The sequence below is a fragment of the Cinclus cinclus genome, chromosome 10, assembly GCF_963662255.1.
Source record: "Cinclus cinclus chromosome 10, bCinCin1.1, whole genome shotgun sequence".
Classification (NCBI taxonomy): Eukaryota; Metazoa; Chordata; class Aves; order Passeriformes; family Cinclidae; genus Cinclus; species Cinclus cinclus.
In genome coordinates, this window is record NC_085055.1 from 21,383,452 (window position 1) to 21,397,033 (window position 13,582).

Sequence of the window (13,582 nt, forward strand, 5' to 3'; positions counted from 1 at the left end):
CACTTCATGTTACAGTTTGTTGGGCATGTTGGGCTGTGGTCAAAGGTTGGACTCAAAGATCTTGGGTGTCTTTTCCAGCCCTAATGATTCTGCTGATAGCAGAGCTACCTTGAGTACATTCCTTGCAGGAATTTGTTGTACCTGAGACTGCAAATAGTTTCCTGCAGGGATTTTGCTGCGTGTACTATATCTTAGCTCCATAGGCTTTTTGGGAAACTCTTGAGGAGCAGGTCACTTGGGTAGAAGATTGGAAAGACAGACTTCCTGGAAGAACATTGTTGGTAACTTTTAGTCTTAAAGTATTTGGAAAAGTCTCAGTGTGACTCGGGGATGGGGGGAGCTGGACAGAGCATGGCTGGGAGGTGAGACAAAGAGATGAAGAACAGAAAGCTGTGGTTACAGGAAAGAAGAAATGAGGAAGATTTTGTCTCTCAGGTTTCTTGTTCTTGGCAGGGTAATGCCAGAAGTAGAAACGAGGCATGAAGGAGTAAAAGGCAGGAGGTTTTGAGTGTTAGGTTGGTGGCTTAGGTGGGAAGCTGGCTGAAGGGCAGGGTAGGATGGGATTCCCTTTGAGAACACAGGGCTGAGTCCTTGGGTGGACTCAGGTGGAGGAGGGATCACTCTGGAGTGAACAGAAGGATCATGCTATGGGAAGAGGAGAAGGCTAAGAGCTGACAGGGCTTCAGAAGTGATGGGTTGAGAGCTGTGGAGGTGTTCAGGGAGATGAAGGGCACCTGGAAGACAGCACTCAGAGAATGGCTGCTGTGTTTTTTTCATGTAACTCAAGACACCTTGGAGGATCAAAGCACTTTCCTTGTTCAGCCTCAAGTCCTTTGTTTCCCATTGTAGCTGTGTCCAGATTTGCAGCAGAGGGCGAGACTGACATGGCAAAGGAAGGTGGGAATTAAGAGGTGACCTTGTTTTATTTAATTATTTCCTTCCCTGGAGTTTAACACTTGGAATTAGCACTCCAGAGTGTTAACAACCTTTGTGCTGGGATCTGAGAAGGCTTTAGGCTATTCTGTCTGGCAAGACTCATGTGTTCTGTGCTCTAAACTACAGCTTGGAAACATCAGCTAGTGCTTGTCAGAGGGAAGTGGAAATACTGCCAAAATAGTGGAATTCCTGTCAGGGCATTGAGTTTAAACGTTTTTTGTGGTAGCTGATGGACGAGAATCATCTTGAAGAAAAGGAAGACTAAAAACAATTCGGAGAAAAGGTCACTAATCCAAATGCTAGTGTTAAAACTCTCACCTAGGCTGTGGAGGGTGTCCATGCAATTCCATTGGGAAGCCACACCCTTGAAGTGTTTTGTGCCTCTCACGAGGTATTTTTTCAGTACAACACATGTGCAAATGACCCATGGATTTTGAGTGCTCAAGGCTGTGATGACTCAGCTTGAGAAGTCCGTGTCTGTCAGTTGAATTCCTGCTGGTGCCAGTGGATTATCACAGGAAGCTGTTTGATCTCAGTACAGGATTTTCAGTGAGGAGTCACTGGAAGAAATTAAAGAAATGTGTTTAAAGTACGCTAAAGGGCTCTGAGAACTGGTGTGAGGGATCCAAGTGTGGCTCCACTGGGGCCATAGAGTGCCCAGTAAGGAGCCTGCCTGGCAGCTGGAATCTGTGGAGCTGCTGTTGGGGGAGTGAGGCACTTAAAGCCCTGGCACATCCAGGTTCTTCCAGCCAGATAAGGACATTCCTGCAGCCATCCGTGGGCTCCACGCAGTGATGCTCCTGATAATTGCTGCTTCCTCGTGGGTGAGGATGTGAAGAACCTATCTTTGCTCTGGGAGTGCCTTGAAAATATCAGATGGAAGTGGCATTTGCAGAGAGGGAGTGTTTTGGGGTGGAGGGAATGTGCATTATTCCTCATGGCTCACCCCATTCCTGCAGGGAGTGTGCTGTGCCTGCCCTGACCTCGGGCCTTGCTTGGATCTTGACCTTGGGTCTTGCTTGGAGTAACATCTTAGTGCTGCTGAGAAGGGGCTTGTGTTGCTTTGCAGCAGCTCTGAGCAGGAGGCAAGGTTTGGCTGGAAGATTTGGGGGGTGTTTTGGGTCCATTTTTGGCCTGATTGGGCGCTGAGTGTTGGACTCAGCAGAGCTTGGCATGTTCTCACGTGGCTGAGCTTGATGTCCTGCTGCCAGATCTGGTGGCTTTCCAGAAGCTTCCAATGAAAACATTCTTCCATTAAGAAAGCCAAGTATTAGACAAAATTAAACAAAATAGCATCCCCAAGTGTGTGTTTGATCCATGTGCCAGCTTCTGTGTATTCCTAGGGTCAGAGAGGCTGGATCATCATCCCGTCTCCTCCTCTCCCTCCTTTCTGCCCCCAGCCCCTTCTGCAGCTCCATACTCTTAGCTTCCACCTGGGTTTCTTAAACAGGATATTTAAGAAACATCCCATAGCTTTGGACCTGGTATGTTGGGTTATGTCTGGAAGAAGCTCTGGGATCCAAGAACCCTCTCCTTGCCTTGCATCCATTATGGAACCAAAACACAGAGGAAGCAACCAAAAACCCTGGCACTGGCTGGGCTGCAAGGAGTCCCCCAGCCCAAGGAATTTGGCTGATGGGATCAACTGGAACCAGCTGGTAAGGATCTGTGTGGTTCTGCTCACGTCACCCTGGAGATGACAAGATGTCTGGGACCTGTCCTGATGTGGGAGAGACCTAGAGCAGAGGCTGGCACTTGAGGCTTGCTCCTGGAGCTGTCCAACACCTTCAAATGAGGCATTTTCACTGTTGGAATGGGTTTGAAATACAGGTCGCAGGCTTGTACAGGTCCCAGGCAACTGGCCCTGTAAAAGCCAGTTGCTCTAAGGGTAGAAGTTAGGGGAGGTGGCTCCAATATATTTGTGATGCTTCAGCCTCTGGAATAGACTTGGAGAAGCCTGGAAGCTGAAGCTGTGAGTGCTGAGTGCATTTCTGCTGCAAAACTGGGATGAAAACCAGTCGGAATCTCCTCTGGATGTGCCTGAGATGTGATAGCCTGTGCAGGATACAAATCAAGTGCTGCAGCCAACATACAAAAGCTCTTTTCAAGCTTACCTGGTCCTGAGACTGCTCAGCCCAGGCCCTTTGAGTCCCACTTCATTCCAGGCACCCTTGGGTCATCACTGCTGTGAGCACATCTTGGTTCTTGAAGCCTCTTGCCCACAGAGAAACCAGCTGTTCTCAATCTTTCCAAATGGAGCAGAGCTGGTGGGATTTGTAAATAAAGCTGCCCCTCTAAGCCTTGTCTCTGAGCCAGGAGAAACCCAGGAGTGGATACACCTCTGTGTAAACCTCCCCTGTGGAGTCAGGCTGAGGAGGTTGGGGCTTCAGCCTGGAGAAAAGGAGGTTGTGTGGAAGAACTGCCTTCCAATATCTGAGGGGATCACAGGGAAGCCAGAGAGGGACTTGTCAGGAACTGGAGTGACAGGACAAGAGGGAACTGATTCAAACTGAGAGTAGGTTTAGATGGAATATTGGGAAGAAATTCCTTCCATGTGAGGGAGGTGAGGCCCTGGCACAGGTTGCCCAAAGAAGCTGTGGCTGTCCCTGGATCCCTGGAAGTGTTGCAGGCCAGGTTGGACAGAGCTTGGAGCAACCTTGGCTAGTGGAAGGTGTCCCTGCCTGTAGGAGCTGGAACAGGATGAGCTTTATGGTCTCATTGAACTCCTGACATTCTCAGATTCCATGCAGGGAAAGTGCCATGCTGGGGGTGATTCATGCTCTACAAGGAGAAAAAAAAACAAAACAAACATTGTCTGGCTGGGTGATGCAAATGGGACAGAGGTTGGGAACAGCTCTCTAGGAAACACTGAAGGACAGTGAAAATAGGGTTTAGTGCAAAAGGCTTGAAGGAATAGGGAAGTGGAACAACTAAACTTATCTTTGCAGACATGTCAAAGTCTTAGGAGGTGGAGAGACAAGAAGGTGCTGTGGAAAGAAGATACTGATACCATAGGTATGACAAGCATGAGCCAAGCAGGGAGATGGTCAAGTCCCAGGGGACAACAGCTGTGTTGGCTTCAGGCTCTGTGTTGGGTAAACGTCATGTTTGGAGCATGTATTTTTGTATATCAACTGTTCCATGGAGCAGCTGGATGGGACACACCTCAGAAAGAACCCTGGCTGATGCACAGGACCAGGCATGGAATTAGTGGAGCGCTGCTCTGTACCAGTGACCAAACTGGAGTTGGCTCTGCAGTCCTGCTGGGCAGGGAAAGAAAAAGAGCAAATGGGAGTGGAAAACAGGAAAAAAAGCCCAATGAAAAACACACGCAAAAAAAATCCAACAACTAAATTAATATTTAATTGTGAAAGAAATGGTGGCTGATGCTGCATTGCTGAAAGATTTATAGGAGCACCAAGAAGTGGTGGGGAAGAAAGCCCAGGGGAGGTTTAGATTGGATATTAGGGAAAATTTCTTCACCAAAAGGGTGGAGACATTGGAACAGGCTACCCAGGGTAGCCTATGGAATTCCTGTCCCTGGGGTGATTTAAAAGCTGCGTGGATGTGTCACTTGGGGACATCGATAGAGGTGGCCTTGGTGTGGTTGGACTCAATGATCCTGGAGGGCTTTTCCATTGTCAGTTAACTGGAATAGCACAGGGGAAAATTAAACATGGGAAGAGGGAGTTGCTGGCAGCTTCTCTGGGAATGGGAAACCTGTGCTGCATCTCCAAGGGGCCCTTCCATGGGGTGCCATTGTAGATTAAAATTTTACTTCTGAAGCAATGGGGTGGTTTGCTGGGGGCTGAGGACACCATTGGCCTTGAGCTCTTACAAAACCATGAAGGGATGGTGAAAACCCACTGAAAAGTTTGCTGGTTTGAGCCTTTCTCCAGCAGGATGGTGCTGGCAGCTGAGTTGTGGGCCCAGCTGGTCTCCAAATGCCCTTTGTAGCCTGGGTGATGCCCAGCAACTCGTGTGGGAATCAGGGCCATCTCCATATAAAAAGGTGTTTTCAGTGCCAGCGTCCAGTAGAAATCCCAGCTGTTGCCCTTGGAAGACAAGTGAAGCTTCAGGTGATGCTGTGTCAATCCTTCCTTGTCCCACATCACATTACCTCAGGATATCTTGGTCCTACCTGCAGAGGCCATTCTTAGCTTTGTTTTGGCACTGTTGGGGTACAACAAAGAACGTGGATTCTGGGAAGAGCTGTGAGTTCCAGCTCTGCTCAGCTTTTGGGTAAACAGGATCACACGTCAGAGCTGGGTTTGGGTGTCTGCAGGGAGTTGTTGTGCCCCGGGGGATCCGTGCTGGATCCTCGGTGCCGGTGCCCTGGGATGGTGTTGGCTGCTCCCCAATCCTGCCATGGTGCCAGCGCTGTGGAATGTCTGAGTCTTGGCTTTTGCGATGTGTCCTCCAAAGGCTCTCAGCCAGAAAGCTGTACCTGGGAGCAACAGGAACGCTGCTTCCAAGAAACAGGAGGACGTCCTGGGACAGACCCAACCACCCTTGCAGGGTGCAGGTTTGAAGACATGTCGTCACCCAGGCTGGTGACTTCTCCTCCTGACCTCCAGTGTGGTCCCTGGACCTGCAGAGGAGATGCTGTTGTTCTGACTTTGTTGTTCTGCTCCTTGTTCTGACTTTACTTACCGGATACATTCTTGTTCCCTTGGATGGTAAAAATTGGTGTCCAAGTAATTTTTGGAGCAAAAGTCTGATGAGGAGTAGCTGGGGGGGGTTCAGCCTGGAGAAAAGAAGGCTCGGGGGGGACCTTCTCACTCTGTCCAACTCCCTGATAGGAGGGTGAAGCTGGGGGAGTTCGGTCTCTGCTCCCAGGGAGCAAGTGGAAATGGCCTCAGGTTGCACTGGGGGATGTTTAGGTTGGATATTAGGAAAACATTTCTTCACAGAAAGAGCTGTGGGGCCGCAAACACCCAAACAATTCCTGATGTGAGTAAACTCTGGATTTTACCTATCAGTGCAATGAAATTTGTCCTCTTTTCCCCTCTCTGTTCTATTCCACACAAGACCTCACATTCAGTTCCTTGCTGAGGAGAGAGTGACATTGTGGAGCATTGAAATTGCAGAAAGTCTTTATGGAAAAAATGAAGCTAGTGCAGCTCCTGACCCAGATGTCAGGTTTGTCCTTTTCCCTTGTGCAACACTGGTGTAATGAGGAGTGCCCCGCACTATATACAATTATCCATACTGGAAAGCTTCAGCATGACTCCCAAACAAAGGAAAAAAGACTTTAATAATGAAAAGCCTAATGCCCTAAGTTGTGCACACAGGGTTCTGCTGCAAGAAGGGACTTGTGGATATTGTCTCCGAGTCTATAGAAATTATAGAAATAATTCTCTCAAAGCTCCTTTGTTCCTTTGGGTAGCTCCAGCCATGCTGGGTGTGTGTCTCTAATCTTGAAATCTATGAGCTTTAAGGAAAAAATTAAGTTAATTAAAGCAGTTTTTACATGTATTGTCAGGCGGTGTTTCTGAGTGTGGGACCAGACTGCCTGGATCCATGATCACAGGAATCTCTTACCATTATCCCCTCCCAAAATCTGCCTGATTTGGACCAGAGCAGTTTGAAACTCTGGTGATTAGGGAAATAACATCCTATTTCTCAACATGTCTGCTCAATAGACACCGAATCCCAGGGGGAAGATTGGGAACCATAGGAAGGAGAGGTGGGTGGGAGAGCACATTAAGCAGCCGCCACTCCCACGAATATATTTCCTCCTGGCAAGTAGTTGATGAGATGCTCTGGATTTGCAGGAAGCTTGAGTGCTGCCACTTCTTTTTATCTCCTTCCTGTATCCTGGCAGAGTTCATCTGACAGTAATTGGTGACAGGTTTGTGTTTTCCTCCATTCCCTGGAGCAGGAACTTTCCCTTCCCTTCGCTGCTGGCAGCAAAGTCGTGGTTCCGAGGGCCTTGGTGGTCAGACCCCCATGTGGAGATTGTTGCCCCCCCCATATACATTCCTCAGCCAGGAGCAACATCCTGTACCACTTCCAAACTTCATTTGGGCTTCTTTCACCTGACATCAGTGCTGGGCAGGTCCTTGGGGTTCCAAAACCTGAGGGTTTCCTCATTTTCCTCTTCTTGTGGGGTGAAGTGGCTTCAGGGCCAGAGCCCAGGTTTGGTGAGCTGCTGTTGCTGCCTCTGGCAGCCACCACAGATTGGAGGTCAGAGCCACAGAAAACAGCAGGAAACTGCCAAATGGGGCTTTTTTAGCATTGCTTTAATTTGCTCCCTTAAAAATGTCAGGATCTCAAGTCCCATCCTTATGTAACACCTCATTGAAGTGCTGCAGCAAGTTCCCAGCCCTGAAGAACCAAAGCCTGGAAAACAAATAGGCTCTAATATGAAAAATGTCTTTGTGAATGTCATTTTATAAAAAAGATTTAATTAGTTTTGGGGGTTTTTCCATGTTGGAGGAAAACTGTTTTCCTTCGTGCGTGGTGCAGATGCCAGTAACACATCAACCCTTGAGCATTGCCTGGAGCTTGGACACTCTCAGCACAGGAAAGAAGGAAATTGTTTGTGTTTGACTGCAAAAATACAGTAATCTGGGAGGCCATTTGGTGGAGGAAGCAGCTCTAAGTGTTGATTAATTGCTCAGGGTTTGTTTTTAATTTCCCAATCTCAAATTTTCATTCTTTCCCTGTGCAGCCCAGAAACCCCCCCTGTGCTGGGCTGATCCCCCAGTGTGGGCAGCAGGAGAGGGATTGGGATTCTGCCCCTCTGCCCCACTCAGGTGAGACCCCACCTGCAGAGCTGCCCCAGCCCTGGGGCCCAGCACAGGTATGGAGCTGCTGGAGAGAGTCCAGAGGAGGCACCAGGATGAGCAGAGGATGGAGCAGCTCTGCTGGGAGGAAAGGCTGGGAGAGCTGGGATTGTTCAGCCTGGAGAAGAGAAGGTGATTGTGGTCTTTGAGTATCTGAAAGTCAGAGAAGGACTTTGGGCAAGGGATAGAGTGATGTGGCAGGGGGGAATGGCTTCAGACTGAAAGAGTAGGTTTAGATTAAATGTTGGAAAGCACCTGTGAGGGAGGTGAGGCCCTGGCACAGGCTGTCCACAGAAGCTGTGACTTCCCCATTCCTGGAACGTCCAAGGCCAGGTTGGACAGAGTTTGGAGCAACCTGGGTTAGTGGAAGGTGTCCCTGCCCATGGCAGGGGTGGGACTGGATGGGCTTTAGGGTCCCATCCAACCCAAACCATTCCATGACTGCATGAAGACAAATCACCCACTTTGCTCAGCTGCTGTGTCTCGCTGCAGGCCTCCACAACCTTCCCAGGAGCTGCAAAGGGCAGCTCAGGAATCACAGGAGAAGCTTCCCTGAGTCTCTGCTTGCAGTCGATGGTACTTGTAAGGATAAGGGGAATGTGTCCTGGGAGGGGCTGGCTTGTCCTGGGGCTCTCCCTTCCGGTGAGTTCTGCTGTCAGGACCTACGTGGGGCTACTCTTTTGGGAATTCCATCCCTAGGATGCTTCAGGCTTCTTTGGCCTCTACCAGCAGCGAGGTGAGCACATGCCATGCAAATGGGATGCTCTTGGAGAGTTCAACCCACCTGCCCTGGGACTGCTGGCAGGGTCTGCTCCAGGTGGTCCCTAAAGGTAAATGAGGATAAAAAGGCTGGCAGAGACTCCCTTTCTCCCAGCACAGGGCACAGGAGGACCTGGAATGTGCAGCCCTCACAGGTGAGTCCTGGTGGGATGTGGTGCAAAGCAGGCTCTCTTCTTTCTGCCCCTGTGAATTCTCTGCAAAGACATGGCTGTGACCATCCCACACACCCCAGGATTTCCTTCATCAAGGATCTTTAGGGTAAATTCCTCTGTAATTGAGTCATGCAAAGTCGTCAAATGAGATGTAAACTAAATTTGTGTGTGTGGGCCCCTTTTCTCCAAAGGGATCCAAAATTTCCCAAGCCCTTTGGCCGTGCTTTGGGGAGGGAATGCTCAAGTCCTAATATAGTTTTGCACTGCTGGGCTCCATCCTGGTTCCACTGCAGAGGATTTGATGCCACCAAAGGCTTATGAACTTGCCTGACGTGTTCAAAATGTGTTTCCCCATGGCAGCTTGTGCCAAGCTGTCCCTGTGGATGGCACGTTCCAGCCTGGCAGCACACTCCAGCCCTGAGAGCCTCATTCCTTGGCTTGTCCAAACAAAGGCAGGTGGCTGATGGGCTCGGCGAGGGAAGCAGGAGCAATGCTCCGAGATCGGCCTGAAGGAAACAAACGTGTGGGAGCTGAACCCTTTGTGGGGAGGCCTCCAGAAACAACAAAGTTGTTAGCCAGGCTGAGGCCAGGGAAGGGCCAGGAGAGAGGTGGGAGCAGTCAGCACAGCTCCAGAGACCCCTGGGCAGCTCTTCCACGTGCCCTGGGCAAACAAAGCAGCATCTGCATGGCAGCAAGAGGGCTGGCAGCATTCTAAGGTACCTTTTCTAAGCTCCCAGGAATGTCAGAACCCAGAGCAAAACATGTCTGCATTACCCTCTGACCCAGCAAGGTGTGGAATTCCCAGGAACAAGGTGGCTTTGCTTTCTGGATGTCCCTCAGGATTCCAGCACAGTATTGGGTCACCTGTCCTTGCTGCTGTGTCCAGGGCTGTTCCATAAGAAGATAGTAGAGTAGATATTATGAATTATTTCTTCACAGAAACGGCTGCCCAGGGAAGTGGTGGAGTCAGCATCCCTGGAAGTGTGTCCCAAAACATGTGGATGTGGCACTTGAGGCCATGGGTTAGTGGTGAACTCTCTGGTGCTGGTTGATGGTTGGACTTGGTCATCTCAAAGGACCTTGAGGATCCCATGACTGATGGGAGCAGGGCAGTAAGGATGCTCCTCCATCACACAGAGGTCCTCAGCTTGCCTCTGGCAGAGGGATCCTCCAGCCCAGCAGCACAAAGGACAATCACACCTGGGCTGGGAAGGGCAGGCAGGTGTCACCCCTGGGGACCTCGCAAGTGCCGCAGAACCTCGAGAGGCGTGCCCTGCTGGCACCCCTGGCTCCAAGCTGGGCTCACATCAGCAGGGTGGCTCCACGTGCTCCAGGACAAGGCCAAGCTGTGGAACATCCTCCCCATGGAGTCTCCTGGTGGTTTGTTTGCTGACGGAGATAAAAGCTGGCTGGGCTCGGCCGCACGTGGGGCTGCGGCTCTTGCGCAACCCCGTGAGAATGAAAACAAACCCCACTCCTTCCTCTTCCCTCTACCCCTGGCATTTAGTGGAAATGCTAATGGGCCTGGTTGGTATTTTTATGTTTGTTTGTTGCTTTCCTTCTGGATGAAGTCCATGTTGCCGCAGATTTTCAGTTAAGCTTTTTCCTGGAAAGCTCTGCTCTGGAAGAGGAGTGCCCAGAGAAGACTTGGGGCTCTGTGCAGGTGCTTCAAGAGAGGTACTGGTGGGATGCATTGACCAGGGCTCAAACAGGGCCACCTCCTTAGGCCAGCAGGAGCTTCAGCCTGGAAGATGGAGGAAAACTTGATGGAGGAAAACTTGGATGAGACCAAAACACTTGAATATTTTGAAGTTCCCAGTGGGGAACACACAAGGGAATCATGGAATTCTTTGGGTTGTAAGGGACTTTTGAAGGTCATCCAGACCAATCGTCCTGGTGTGAGCAAGGAGTTGGACCTGGGAGAAATTCAGATACCACTGAGGGTATGCAGGGAGAGCTGAGGAGCAGCAAATGTCAGCTGAGTGACACAGTGCCGGGGGGGGTGGCTGCCTGCCACCTGTCCCCACCACACCCTGGGATGGAGCCAGGTGTTTGCTGAGCTGCTGTGTCAGGATGGGTCAGCGTGTCCTGCCCTGGTCCATACCCTTACAGTAAGGGATCTCCATCCAGGAAGCCATGGGGGCAAGAAAAGGGCCTCAGCAGCAGAGGTGGTGCTGGAAAATGGTCTCCTGGGCTGTGAGGATCTTGCAGTGACCAGAGCCCAGCCAGAAGGGCAGAGCTGGGTGTCACACCGTGGCTCAGTGGGCACAGTGGGTGTTATTTGCAGGGTGTCTTGGTAGGGTTGGGGTGTTCAGTGCAGCTTTCTGTGAAAAATCTCACCCTGGGGTTTTTGTAGAGTTTCAGAATGGTTTGCTTTGGAAGGGACCTTAAAGCCCACCTCATTCCACCCCCTGCCAGGGGGAGGGACACCTTCCACTATCCCAGGGTACTCCAAACCCTGTCCAGCCTGGCTTTGGACACTTTGAGGGATGGGGCAGCCACAGCTTCTCTGGGCACCCTGTACCAGGGCCTCACCTCACTCACAGGAGCAATTTTTTCCCACTATCCAATCTAAATCTCTCCTCTTTTATACTTTAAAACCCTTTCCCATTATCCTATCACTATTTTCTTGTGTTAAATTTTGTTCTCTCTCTTTTATAAGCCCCTGTAAGAACCAAAAGGCTGCAATAAGGTCTCCCCAAACCTTTTCTTCTCCAGGTGAACACCCCTGGCTCTCTCAGTCTGTTGGTGGGAGCTGCTGCTCTTCCCAGTGCTCTGTTCTTCTGCTCTTGTCCCCTCCAGTCACTGGTGACCAGCAGCCCAGTGATGTTTCTGCAGAGAGGAGAAGGCATGGCTCATGTTGACTCATGGCATTGTTCATCCCTCTTGTCATCCCAGCTCCTGGAGGGAACCTTCTCTGTGGAGGTGATGTGAAGTGTTTAAAGTTTTAAGGTTTCTTGTCAGCCCTGGATTTGGATGTTCCCCCTGCGCCCCTCTGGTCAGACCCTTCTCCTGGAGCTGTTTCCTCCAGCACAGCCCCTCCTGATGTGAGCTGTGCTGGATGTCCTCATTGGACCAGAATAGAACAATGACTTCCAGGGTTTTCCTCTGAGAGTGTCTTGAGGGAGAACAAATGGGAAGGACTCAAACAGGTCATCTGCTCCCCTCCCATCCGGCCACACTGGGCCAGGCCCTTGATAAGGGTGGGTGAAAGGCAGGGCTTGCCAGGAGGGTTGGTGTGAAGGGCGTGAGAGGGGGCAGCACGCAGGGGCCCCTTGAATCCCACCTCAGCAGGGACCACTCGGGAGGACAAGTCAGCAGAGCCCATGAGAAAGGGCTGTCCCTGCCAGCCTGCTCACCTGGGGCACCTCTTACCCTGGGCACCTCTGTCTTCTCTGAACCCTGGCTGGGCTGTAGAACAGGGTCTCCAGCAAACACAGTCAGCTTGGATTGGGCCTGACCTGGTCCTTGGAGCTGGAGAAGGGGAGCCTGGGAGAGGGAGCACCTCCTGATGTCCTGGATAGAGGCAGGACCTCACCAACAGGGCAGGGTGAGTTACAGGAGCACAAGGGGATGCCAGGGTCTGGCTCTCCTGTTGGTGTCTGGGGTCTGGAATTCCCAAACTGGTGCAGAGGGAGTGGGCAGAACCTGGACACTGGGTGTGCTGTGTCCTTGTCCCCAGGCAGCACTCTCTGTCCCACCTGGGTGAGCCACCTGCTTCCCTCCGGCACCTGGCAAGACCCAGTTTGCCAGCAGGATCCTGCAGCTGGAGTGGGAGGCACACCAAGCTGGGAGATCTTCCCAGAAAGCAGGGCAGGAGCCCCACTGGGTTTGTTGCTTGTGGTGGAGCTGTCACATCCTTGTGGGTTCCTGTCTCTGGGTATTGTAGATTATGTTTCTCTGACCTCAGGTGCCCTCCTGGCTCTGCTTGTTTGGTGAGGAGTGAATGTAGGGAGAGAGGCTGGTGCCCTGCTGGTGGCTCAGGTCCTGCTCTGCTCACAAGGGTGTTTCTGTCTCTCCTCTGGCCCTGAGGGCCCCCAGGTCACTGTTGAACCCAGCCTGGGAGCTGAGTTACATTGGCAGTGCTGGGTGAACTTGGTGTTTGCAGTTCTCCTGCCTTTAATTTGGCAAAAGACAGGTCCTGGCAGCCCTGCTGGCAGTGGGGCACCTTGTGCCTGCAATGGGAATGGGAAGGTTGGCATGCAAAGCCAGGACGATGGGACGGTCAAGCATGATGACTGCTGCAAAAAGCAGCTCCCTTCCTGTTTTCCAGGAGTCTTTCCAGCTGCTCCCTCAAGTTGGTGCCAGCCTGGCCATGTCCCAGACATTCCCTGTTGCCCAGGCTCTTGCTGTGGGTCGGGTCTGAGCGTCCTGAAGATGTTTGTCTGCTCCAGGAAATACCCCAGGGCTGAACCTCCCGAGCGGGGAGCGAGGTCTTGGCTGCACCACTCCTCTGCAAGAGCCAGCACGTCGTGGCCTCTGTCCCTGTGCTGGGCAGAACAGGGAGGGACGAGCCCCGGGCCTGTTCCAAGCACTGCACATCTCTTGGCACGCAGGATAACCCTCCCGTGGGCTGGAACCACGAGCAGCTCCTGCCAGGGCTGTGCCTCCTCCAGCCCTGTGCCCTGGCCGTGGTGGGTCCTGCTGGGTTCACCCTGGGGCATGAGCCAGCCCCTGGCAGGGATCAGGGCCAGGTCAGGTGTCCAGGTGCAGCAGATGGGTTGCTGCAATGTGCCTGTTCCTGCTCGGCAGGGAATGTTGCTCACCTGCCCGGGGAGGCACAGGCGCTCCATGGCTTGGCGCCGCCTGCCAAACCTTAATCTCCATTGTTTGACAGCTGGAGCGCTGCTGACGTCAATGCCATGGCTCAGGGGGCTTTTGGGGAAGAATGGGCAAGTCTCCACACACGTGGGCTTAGCAGGA